Genomic DNA, 13,168 nt, shown 5'->3' on the forward strand with positions numbered 1-13,168 from the left:
TCTCACAGGAGGGCACCGTCATTTTCTGACAAAAGTAGTGCCGGTCGTCGTTATTCTGGTAGTAATCCTCAGTGCTATCCTGATGTATCGATGCCATCAAAAATTAAGTCTACAACATATGTGTAAGTCTGGCAATCCTCCAATCAATAGTAAGTGAGCCGTTATTATTTATTATATTTTTATCATTTATATACGTGATTTATTTCGATTTTTTAATATTATATTTTACTTGATGATGCTGATGGTGAAGACTAAAATTAGGGGACTTCCATAGTGAAAGCAAAATAGACTTTGAGCCAAAAACTCCATTACTTCTCCCTCCTCAGACACATAAATGACAGCTATAAAAAAAATAAAATTTTATTTGGGTTTCTGCAGGTAAACATAGTGGAAAAAAAGCAAATAAATGCTCATTATTGGCCAAAAGTGGATGGGAATAAAAAATATACTTACCTTATGGAATAGCAGCCATCTCTCTGCCATTGAGCAGCTACTGATTGGCTGCAGGAGTCACATGACGTCCACTGCCAGCAATGACGCAATGTTGAATATGGAAGAGCAGTGCCAGCAGGCTTGGACTGGCCCATAGGAGAACAGGAGAATCCTCCGGTGGGCCACCACCCTCTTATGTCAGTAGTACTTGGCACAATACACATGAATCACTATGCACAGACAAAAGGTGGCATCTTATTCATGTAACAATTTGCCCAGTTCATTGTTATATGAATTTGCGATTGAAGATAATGTCACATTTGTATGTAGCTGAAAAGTGGGTCCTGGAGTTGGTTACAGGTGGGCCCTTGGCACCCCAGTCCGACACTGAGTGCCGGTGCAGGAGGTGAGTATTGATTTGGTTTTCTTTTGACCACCATGCTGAGGACAATAATGGGTTATTGTACGGTAGTGAACAACCCCATTAAATTTATTTCTTGTGTTCGTCAATAGCTATGAGCTTCACTGTTGGTAAAAGCATGAAGAAGGTACCCCCAAAATAGCCAGAATTCAAAAAAACAATATGAAGGTACATATTCCACCCCTGGACTCCAACAAGGGCAAATCCAGGGAGGAGAAGCTCGTCTCAATAAGCCAAAAACAGCAGATTAAGCTCTTCTGCAGTGAAAAGAACCAATCAAACCACCTAAGCCCATGGCCATCCCCTTGCTGACGCATGAGAAAAGGGCATGGCTCAAAGAACCAATAGTGGCGGGACATGCCTTTCTGTAGCAGCCAGCTGTAGATGCAGGGCTGCCACAAGTAATTTCAGGGCCCCATACTGGCGAAATTTTCAGGTCCCCTTGAGACTCTGCCCAGGCTTCACCCCTCGAACCTTCCCAAATCCCACCGCCCACTTTTGGAAAAACTCCATTTCTTCACCACGTCTTCACCAATCACACATTAACAGCTCCAATCATCACCAGATCACATACATAGCCATCAGCTTTTGTTTTGGCCAAAAGAGTTGTTAGGCAGCCACCAAGACAAGGAGACTCTTCTGGCCAGGCCCTGCTCTACTGTAACCTATTAAACATTTCTTAACAAATGTAATACTCTTTTTAGGCATATTTTTCTTTATTTTTCTTTAAGGGAATGTGTCACATACATTTTTTTAAAATGACCAATAATACCACATACAAGGGACAAATATTGCCACACCACGACAAGATCACATATTACCACCACATAGTGACCGAATAATACCACACACAAGGGACAAATACCGCCACACCATGACCAAATCATATATTACCACCACATAATGACCAAATAATACCAAATACAAGGGACAAATATCGTCACACCATGACTGGACCACATATAATTAACACATAGCGACCAAATAATATCACGTACAGGGGATGAATACCGCCACACCATGACCAGATCACATATTAGGGCAGCACGGTGGCTCAGTGGATAACACTGCAGCCTTGCAGCACTGGGGTCCTGGGTTAAAATCCCACCAAGGACAACATTTGCAAGGAGTTTGTATGTTCTCCCTGTGTTTGCGTAGGTTTCCTCCGGGTTCTCCGGTTTCCTCCCACACTCCAAAGACATATTGATAGGGAATGTAGATTGTGAGCCCCAATGGGGACAACGATGATAACGTATGTAAAGCGCTGCGGAATTTGCTGGCGCTATATCAAGATAAAGATTATTATTATAATATTTCCACCACATAGTGACTGAATACAATACTGATCACTAATAAAAAAAACACAATACTAATATTAGCATAAGTGTCATTATACACAGGAGCTCTGTACATAGTATACAGTATATAGTGTCAGTGTACAGATATTACAGGGATCATCAGTGACATTATAGACAGGAGCTCTGTATATAGTATATACAGTCCTGCTCAACGATATTGGCACCCATGAAGTGTAAGTACATAATGTGAAATATCTCCTGAAAAAAATGAATCAGGTGAAACAGTTTTTTTGTATAGAGACTCGTGTTAAATACAAAAGAGCAAATGAGAAACAATAATTTAAAACCAAAAACAATGGGAGTGAAAATAGAAAACCCTAAAGCTGCTGTGTCACTGGTATTGGCACCCTTTACATTAATTTAGTAAGGGAACACATTTTACAAAAGAGATTCACCTGTGATTAATTGTCGGTGCCCATGTGACATGAATTAGCCAATGAATGATGACTTCAGTGCTTTAAAAAGTCACATGATAGGCCCTGTTCCATTATCACAATGGTGAAGACAAAGGAGCTGTCTGAGTACATCAGATCTGCTATTATTACTATTAGCAAACACAAGACTTCTAAAGGGCATAAGGCCATCTCCAAAGACCTTGGTATCCCAGTTTCAACAGTGCACTATAGTGTTAAGAAGTTTAACAAGCATGGAACTGTCAAGAACCTCCCTGGATGTGGGGGAAAGAAGAAAATATACAAGAGATGTCTTTGAAGGTTGGTGCGAATGGTGGAAAAAACACCATGTCAAACATCCAAAGACCTGAAGGCCAACCTGGAACAGTCTGGGGTCATAGTAACATGCGCCGCACACTAAACCAAGCAGAGCTTTATGGGCAAACGCCAAGGAAGAAACCATTGCTGAATAAAAGACATAAAAAGGAATGACTGACCTTTGCCAAAGAGTACCTTGACAAACCACAATCCACAAATAGAGCTTTTTGGCAATGAAAAGCAACAGTTTGTTTACAGACGGCACAATGAAGCTTATAAGGAAAAGAACACCTTACCAACAGTTAAGCATGGTGGAGGATCCATAATGCTGTGGGGTTGCTTTGCTGCATCCGGCACTGGAGGCTTTGACCGTATCACAGGAATCATGAAATCAGAGAATTATTAAGAGATTTTACAGTGAAATGTCCTACCCAGTGTAAGAAAACTTGGTTTGAGTCGAAGATCATGGGTTTTCCAGCAAGACAATGACACAAAGCACACATCCAAAAGTATACAGGAATGATTGAAAAAGAAAATAATGGACTGTTTTAAAATGGCCAGCAATGAGTCCTGACTTCAATCCCATTGAAAATCTTTGAGGTGAGCTGAAATCTGCCATTGGGAAAAAGAACCCTGTAAACATTCAAGAGCTTGAACAGACTGCAAAGGAAGAGCGGGGAAAAATTCCAGCTGAGGAGTGCAAGAAGCTTATAGATGGCTACAAGAAACGTGTGGAGGCTGTCAGCAATGCCAAAGGGTGTGCAGCCAAGTATTAATTAGGGGGGTCCTTATTGCTGCACATGCTGTTTATTCTGTTTCTTTTTTGAAATTGCAACATAGAAGTTGAAAAACAATGTTTTATTGTTATATTACTTTGGACCATTAATTAAAAAATCCTGAGGATATAACTTTGGTACATTTCCATTTATTTCTGAAGATATTGTACATTCTATGAAAAAAATGAAAGGGTGCCAATAATGGTGAGCAGCACTGTAGTGTACAGTTAATACAGGGATCACCAGTGACATTATACACAGGAGCTCTGTGTATAGTGTACAGATAATACAGACTCACTAGTGACATTATACACATGAGCTCTGTATACAGTGTCTGTGTACAGGTATCACCAGTGACATTATACACAGGAGCTCTGTGTATACTGTAGTGTACAGATAATACAGAGACTCACTAGTGACATTATACACAGGAGCTCTGTATATAGTGTCAGTGTACAGGTAATACAGGGATCACCAGTGACATTATACACAGGAGTTCTGTATATAGTGTATAGTGTACAGGTAATACAGTGATCACCAGTGACATTATACACAGGAGCTCTGTATATAGTGTCAGTGTACAGGTAACACAGTGATCACCAGTGACATTATACACAGGAGTTCTGTATATAGTGTCAGTGTACAGGTAATACAGGGATCACCAGTGACATTATACAAAGGAGCTCTGTATATAGTATACAGTGTATAGTGTCAATCTGTACAGATAATACACTGACTCATTGGTGGCGACTCGAGTTGAAGTCCTTCATCTTCACTTTTCTTCTTCATTCAGCGCAGACCGCCATCACTTCTTCCAGCCACGACTCGTCTCTGCATAAAATAACACAGCTATCTAGACCACCGCTTCCTGAGCGCGTTCCCCAATTTTTCCCCAACTTCTACACTAAAAAGCAACATAGTGTCGCCTTGCACAGTAACAGGACCCCCCTCCACTAAAAACAGTATTGTCAAAAATAAAATACATCACAGCAATAATAATATCCATAATTAGTCCATACAGTAATAATATCCTACATTATGGCCCCTTGTGTCTCATTCCTGGCCCCATATGTTCTCCTATCCTGCCCTCATATTGCGGCTTTCAGTACAAAAAAAAGTTTCTCCTTACCTGGCGGTGGTCCAGCAGCGTCCTCTCCCTCATTCATTAGAGGTGCGGATGCACAGGCGCTTGACAATGATGTCATATGCCGGCGACGTGTGCACCGACTGTTATGATCTGCTTAGAAGACTAAGGAAAGGCAGGAGATCTGTCCCTACAATAGAACTAAACTAGATCCCTACGATGTAACGGGGAACCTGATCCTGCGATCAGACCCGCTAAAGTCCTCGGCTAGTCTGAACGCAGACCTATAGATGTGGGGGAGGGATCCCTACAAGATCTAAGGACTGGGATTTAGTTGGACACCTCCTAGCAGAAATAGAAGCAGTCAAAGACAAGCACACAACAAAAAGCATAGAGGTCAGAAGACCTAGCAAAACTAACAGGGAACGGCAAATAGAGCAACAAGCTAGCTCAAGAGTAGTAAATACAAATGAAGTCCAGCAAAGCCAGGAGGGCGGAGCCGGATTAAATAGGCAAAATGGTCATGTGACCAGCAAACTAAAAAAAAACTAACAGGAGAGTTGTAACACCGACGTCAGCTGCCGGCTTGTGATTGGCTGGCGGCTTTTTACTATTGCTGTGCAGGGAGCCGATGGCTTTCTGTACTGGAACTGAATGTTAGTTCTTGGATGCACATTCAGTTGAAAATTGTGGGCCAGGTAACCGGATGGGAGCACCGGTTCTTGCCGATTCGGGTAACCGCCTGCTATTATAACAAGTGGTTCCATCAAACCGGGGAGAGCCCCCTGAATCCCACCACTGCTGCCAGTGTCTTATATATAACCTTCTCACCTATATCTATCTTATGTCTTTTGCCTCTCTCTGTCATGTTTCCTGTCTCTCTCTCTTCTCAATTCTTCCATCTTTTCTCTCTCCCGCTCTTTTCTTTCTTTCTCCCTGGTTGTATGTGGCTCCACCCCCACCATTTAGCCACACCCCTCCATGTTGTTCCACAGTCTGATAGCTGTGACTCTGCTGGGTGGAAGGGATCGGCTGCTCAGCTCCTGACTCTGCTGCTGACTGCAGACTGGAGGGTGAGCATTGCTGTCACAGCGCGTCCCTCCGCTGCAGCTGGCAATTCTCTGCATGGCCGCGTGCACCGCCCGCGCTCTGCTCCTCACTATTCAGAGAGTGAAGGAGCAGAGAACCAGTGCGCATGGCTCCGCGGATACCCGGCATTACAGCGCCCCGGCTTAGTACCAGGTGAGCAGAAGCAAATAGAGGGTTCAGGTCCCCTCTGTTCATCAGGCCACATACGCCAGTGAGGGCAGTAATGTCCTGATGGCGGTCCTGCGTAGATGAGGGCAGTCCGACTGTCCATCAACAGCAGACATTGGGGTTTTGTTACACCCAAAGTTTTGTTTCTTGGGAGGAATAAACATAACCTAGGTTGTCTGCAAGTGGTTAGTCTCCCTCTCAGGGGCGTACATAGAAATCATGGGGCTCCATAGCAGAAGCTCTAATTGGGCCCCCCTGCCCCAAAAATAAAAAATATATATTTGTCTGTGTCACAGAAGAGCAGATCTCACAACTTTCCAGCCTTTACATAGCAATTTTCCTCCTGCTGAAGCCCTAGATTCCTCTTTCATTGCCCCCATAAAGTATGATGCCAATAAAAGTGCCCCCTGAACACAGTATGATACCCCATGGTGCATTCCTCCACATGCACAGTATAATGACCCTATTGTACCCCACTTCAACTCCCAAGGCAAAGTATGGTGACCCTAACACAGTATGATCCCTCAACTGTGACCCCCCACAGCTCTCCACACTGTATAATGGGCCTACATACAGTATAATGGCCTGCACTAGCCCTCCAAACAGTATAATGGCCCCACACAGCCCTACAAACAGTGTGATAGACCCCACACAAACCTTCACACCGTATAATTGCTTTCATACAGTATAATGGCCCTCCACATAGCCCTCAAAATATTATAATGGCCCCATATAGCCTAACATAGTATAATGCGCCCCCCAAAATCCTCCATATAGTATAATGCGCTCCCCATAATCCTCCATATAGTATAATGAACTTCCCATGGTCCTCCATAGAATATAATGCACTTCCCATAGTCCTCCATACAGTAATTTACACACCCCATAGGGTAAAATGCAGCCCCCATATAGTATGATGCACCCCACAGTCCTGCAGTATTATGTGCACCACATACTCACTGATTTTAAAATATCGTATATTTTAAATAAACTGACCTGAGTATAAGCCGAGGCCACTAATTTCACCACAAAAAACTGGGAAAACTAATTGACTCGCGTATAAGCCTAGGGTGGGAAATGCAGCTACTGTTAAATTTCCCCATCCTAGTATGCATTGCTCCCTCATTCCCAATCCTGGTACGTATGGCACCCCTCATCCCCCTATCCTAGTACGTATGGCACCCCTCATCCCACAATCCTGGTACGTATGGCCCTCTCATACCCCAATCCTGGTACTTATGGCACCCCTCATCCCCCCAAAACCTGGTACATATTGCACTCCTCATCCCTGTTCCTGGTATTGATGGCCCCCTCATCCCCCAATCCTGGCATGCATGGCCCCCTCATCCCCCAATCCTAGTATGCATGCCACCCCTCACCCCGAATCCTGGTATGCATGGCTCCCTTCATCCCCAATCCTGGTATGCATGGCACGCCCCATCCCCCAATCCTGGTATGCATGGCCCCCTCATCCCCCAATCCTGGTATGCATGGCCCCCTCATCCCCCAATCCTGGCATGCATGGCCCCCTCATCCCGCAATCCTGGTATGCATGGCCTCCTCATCCCCCAATCCTGGTATGCATGGCCTCCTAATCCCCCAATCCTGGTATGTATGGCCCCCTCATTCCCCAATCCTGGTATGCATGGCCACCTCATCCCCAATCCTGGTATGCATGGCCTCTTCATTCCCCAATCCTGGTATGTGTGGCCCCCTCATCCCCCAATCCTGGTAGGCATGGCCCCATCACTGCACACACAAAAGAACCCACTTATACTCACCTTCCTTCCTCCCCTCACCCCCAATCCTGGTATGCATGGTACCCCTCATCCACAATCCTGGTATGTGTGGCCCCCTCATCCCCCAATCCTGGTAGGCATGGCCCCATCACTGCACACACAAAAAAAAAACACTTATACTCACCTTCCTTCCTCCCCTCACCTCCAATGCTGGTAAGCATGGTACTCCTCATCCCCAATCCTGGTATGCATGGCCTCCTCATCCCTCAATCTTGGTATGTATGGCCCCCTCATCCCCAATCCTGGTATGCATGCCCTCCTCAGCCCCCAATCCTGGTATGTATGGGTCCTCTTTGTTACGCTCATGCCCGGACTGACTGGCATGAGCGTGATTAGTAATCCCACTGGACCATGAACCGAGGAGTGCCTGGAGGGGCATATCTAAGTATCAACCCGGTCTGACCAAGGTCGCACAGCGGCTCAGTCAACTCTGTGAACCAGGGAGGAACCGAGCCGAGGGACCAGGTACTACTCCAGGTCAGACCCCGGTCACAGCTGTTGACCCACACCGGGGAATGCAGGAACAGGCAGGTTAGCTGGTATGCAGACAGGTGGGTACTGACAGGCACGGCTGGTATGACGGCAGGTGGGTACTTAGCAGGCACGGCTGGTATGAAGACAGGTGGGTACTAGCAGGCACGGCTGGTATGCAGACAGGTGGGTGCTGACAGGCACGGCTGGAATGCAGACAGGCAGATACTGGCAGGTATGAACGCAGGCTGGATAGGGACTAGTACAAACTGGGATACAGGAACAGAGCCACAGGTGCAGTGGACTAGCAGAGCAAAACCGCAGGAGCGGTGAACAAGCAGAACGGAGCAAAACCGCAGGTGCAGTGAACAAGCAGAGCGGAGCAAAACTTCAGGAGCGGTGGACAAGCAGAGCGGAGCAAAACCGCAGGTGCGGTGAACAAGTAGAGCGGAGCAAAACCGCAGGTGCGGTGAACAAGCAGAGCGGAGCAAAACTGCAGGTGCGGTGAACAAGCAGAGCAGAGCAAGACCGCAGGTGCGGTAAACAAGCAGAGCAGAGCGGAACCACCGGAGCGGTGAACAAGCAGAGCAGAACAGAACCGCAGGTGCGGTAAACAAGCAGAGCAGAGTGGAACCGCCGGAGCGGTGAACAAGCAGAGCAGAACAGAACCGCAGGTGCGGTAAACAAGCGGAGCAGAGCGGAACCGCCAGAGCGGTGAACAAGCAAAGCAGAACAGAACCGCAGGTGCGGTAAACAAGCAGAGCAGAGTGGAACCGCCGGAGCGGTGAACAAGCAGAGCAGAACAGAACCGCTGGTGCGGTAAACAAGCGGAGCAGAGCGGAACCGCCGGAGCGGTGAACAAGCAGAGCAGAACAGAACCGCAGGTGCGGTAAACAAGCGGAGCAGAGCGGAACCGCCGGAGCAGTGGACAAGCAGAGCAGAACAGAGCAGAAGGTGAAGGCAGACAGGACAGGGCTCTGTTCACATGGAACAGACTGGAAAATACAGGAAGATGGTTAGAACACAGGAGGTAGATACGGAGGCAGGGAAAGGGGACAAGCAGAACCAGATACACACAAGGTAGTTACAATGAAGTAGCAAGTGGACACAAAACTCACAAACAGAAGCACAGAGACAACGAGTTGGAGTTAGGTGCAGGTTCAGACACTGCAGGCAAAGGGAAGGTACGGACATAGAGAGAAACAAGTAACGTGCTAGGACACTGTTGAGACAGGAACTGAACCGGGATCAAGATACAGGAACGAGCCTGGGAACTCAGCCCCCAGGGTGGCGGAAACAGACTAGAAGTCAGAGATACAGGTAGCGGCCCTGGGTACTCGGCCCCCAGGGTGGCGGAAACAGACTAGAAGTCACAGGTACAGGAAAAGGCCCTGGGTACTCAGCCCCCAGGGTGGCAGATAGACTAGAGTCAGGACAGGACCTGGCACCTCAGTTGCAAAAGACAAACTGAGTGAAAGTGTTGCTCAGGCACCTCCCACTGGGTGGAGGGGGTTTAAGTATCCAGTGACTCACAGCAATAGGCTGGGGACGTGTTAGGACTGTGCACACAGTAGCTATAAGAAACAAGCAGAAAGCCGCGCTGATGCCCTAAGCAATCAGACAAGAGACATGGACACAGCAGGTACTGGAGCAAAGAGTGCAGCATGGACTGACAGGTAAGATTGCGGTCTTGCATGGTGGGAGGTGGTGCACCATGCAAGCACGCCGCCAGGGATGTTACACTCTTCCCCCAATCCTGATATGTATGGCACCCCTTATTCCCAATTCTGGTATGCATGGACCCCTCACCCCCAATCCTGGTATGCATGGACTCCTCATCCTCCAATCCTGGTATGTATGGCCCCCTCATCCCCAATCCTGGTATGTATGACCCCCCTCATCCCCAATCCTGGTATGCATGGCACCCCTCACCCCCAATCCTGGTATGCATGGCACCACTCAGCCCCAATCCTGGTATGCATGGCCTCCTCAGCCCCCAATCCTGGTATGTATGGGCCATCTTCCCCCAATCCTGGCATGTATGGGCCCTCTTCCCCCAATCCTGGTATGCATGGACTCCTCATCTTCCAATCCTGGTATGTATGGACTTCTCATCCCCCAATCCTGGTATGTGTGGCCCCCTCATCCCACAATCCTGGTATGCGTGGCCCCCTCATCTCCCAGTCCTGGTATGTGTGGCCCCCTCATCCCCCAGTCCTGGTATGCGTGGCCCCCTCATCCCCCAATCCCGGTATTGCTTGGCCCCCTCATCCCCCAATCCTGGTATTGCTTGGCCCCCTCATCCCCCAATCCTGGTATGTGTGGTTCCCTCATCCCCAAATCTGGGTATGTGTGGCCCCATCACTGCACACACAAAAAAAAACACTTATACTCACCTTCCTTCCTGCCCTCTGCTCCAGCGCTGCATCCTGTCTGCCAGCAGCTCATGTCGGCATCTGAGCAGCGTGCGCTCTAAGACGCCGAGGTGAGCTGCTGCTGTTGGCATATTCACTCCTCTCCACGTCGGCACTTTATAGCGGAGAAGCGTGAATATGCATTTTCTTTAGCAGGGGGCACTGTCAGCAGGAGCTGCGGCTCAGCGCTCCTCCGTGCTACTAAAGAGAATGAATATTCATTCTTCTCCACGCCCATGGGAGTGGAGAAGAGTGAATATTCATTTCCCTTTAGCAGTGGGCACACGTGGTAGCTGCTGCAGCGGCTACTGCGAGTGCCCCACTCCACCGCCGCAACCTTCCCCGGTAAATACAATACTCACCTATCCTCCTCGTTCCCCCACTGCTTCAGGGCCCACCCCGGCTCATGGACCCCATAGCAGTGGGGTGGCCTGCCACCATTGGCAGTACACCACTGCTCCCTCTTCCTACTGCTTATCTCTGTGCTTCTTTATGGGGAGTCAGGTGATGTAAGATAAAGTAAGAAAAAAAATTGTTTTCCTTCATTTTCAGCTTCAGCAAAGGATGAAGAAGGATTTTTTTGGAAACTCAATGACATTTACAACATTGATACTGTCACATACAGGTCGGTTATCCTCTATATTAGCAAACATGCTCTTCTTTTATGCTGAAAACAATGACACCGACACTCGGGGTACAGAACAATGATGCCGACACTCGGGGTACAGGATAATGACACTGACACTCGGGGTACAGGATAATGACACCGGGGTACAGGATAATGACACCGACACTCGGGGTACAGAACAATGATGCCAACACTCGGGGTACAGGATAATGACGCCGACACTTGGGGTACAGGATAATGACGCCGACACTTGGGGTACAGGACAATGATGCCGACACTCGGGGTACAGGATAATGACACCGACACTCGGGGTACAGGACAATGACGCCGACACTCGGGGTACAAGACAATGATGCCTACACTTGGGGTATAGGACAATGACGCCGACACTCGGGGTACAGAATAATGACGCAGACACTCGGGGTATAGGACAATGACGCCGACAGCTGGGGTATACAGTAGGACAATAACTCCGACACTCAGGGTACAGGACAATGACGCCGACACTCGGGGTACAGGACAATGACGCTGACACTCGGGGTACAGGACAATGACGCCGACACACGGGGTACAGGACAATGACGCCGACACTCGGGGTACAGGACAATGTCACTGACACTCAGGGTACAGGATGATGACACTGACACTCAGGGTACAGGATAATGACACTGACACTCGGGGTACAGGATAATGACACTGACACTTGGGGTACATGATAATGATACTGACACTCGGGGTACAGGATAATGACACTGACACTTGGGGTACAGGATAATGACACTGACACTTGGTTATGGTATAATGACAGTTTTATTATTACAAGCTCATCATTCCCTATCTCTGTATACAGGACTGAAGACACATCCGTGCACTAAAGAATATCTCCAACTCCCAAATTGTTATGCAAGAACAGAAATGAAGGAATGACAATGATAGGAACCTAATATTTTTGGAACCCTGTATGAATTTTTTTTTTAATTCATAGACACAGGTGCAGCTTAAAGAGCTGCAGAGGAATCAGTTCCTACATCGCCTTGGAGCCTTGAACACGTTCCGGGTCACGTATTTTGTACTCTGGCCAAGAGATCAGCCAGTCGCTCCAGGTCATAAACCAGTGACAATAACATTGTTATATATTGTTTTATTGTAATTTATATATATTTTATATACATGTTTTATACATATATATAAAGCATATGTTTTATATTTCGCTTTTTCTTTCTTCTATGTCTACTAACATCACATGTTCATACTTTCCAGTTTACAATACAAAACTCTAGACATTTCATCCCCACCACCAGGTCCACCTCGGAAAGTCCCCGTAACACCTACTTTGCTGTGGTTTTGCTACGCGCTGCCCTTTCTGGTCTGGTTCACAGTCCAGGGATGACTCTTTTGCCAAATTACCATTTATCTACATGACTTGGACCTTTGAGTCACCCAAATTTTTGCACCTACAGCTAACGCACGTTAGAAGATGAAAGTATTGGCGCTCCAAACTGATCAAAACTAGTGAAATATTTGGATAAAAGATCTCAATTTTATTAAAGGTGCTACTACCTACAAAAGGATATGAAGTAAAGTAACATGTTTTGCTAAGTCTAGGTCCTGCTAAACATTAGTTACAGAGTACATAAAGGATGTGGTCACTCTTCTCCTTTCATATATTTTGTGGGTAAAACTAGAATTGGTAAATATTACCAGTAAACATAATAAGCGGTGGAAACAAATTCTTAAAGGGGTTGTCAAGACACTATAAACTGATGACGTATCCACAGGATACGTCATCAATATGGCATTGGTAAGGGTCTTTCACCC

General features: G+C 46.9%; 1 long non-coding RNA gene across 1 annotated transcript; it reads left to right on the plus strand.

Moving 5' to 3' along the window:
• Nucleotides 1-57: 57 nt before the first annotated feature.
• On the plus strand, nucleotides 58-12,270 carry LOC141153004 (uncharacterized). The gene is made up of 3 exons (XR_012247214.1): nucleotides 58-149; nucleotides 11,275-11,347; nucleotides 12,201-12,270. It is a non-coding gene; the product is annotated as an uncharacterized lncRNA (long non-coding RNA).
• The last annotated feature ends 898 nt before the right edge of the window (nucleotides 12,271-13,168 follow it).

The sequence above is a fragment of the Phyllobates terribilis genome, unplaced genomic scaffold (assembly GCF_046119375.1).
Source record: "Phyllobates terribilis strain yellow unplaced genomic scaffold, ASM4611937v1 Scaffold_7__3_contigs__length_470593459, whole genome shotgun sequence".
Taxonomy (NCBI): Eukaryota; Metazoa; Chordata; class Amphibia; order Anura; family Dendrobatidae; genus Phyllobates; species Phyllobates terribilis.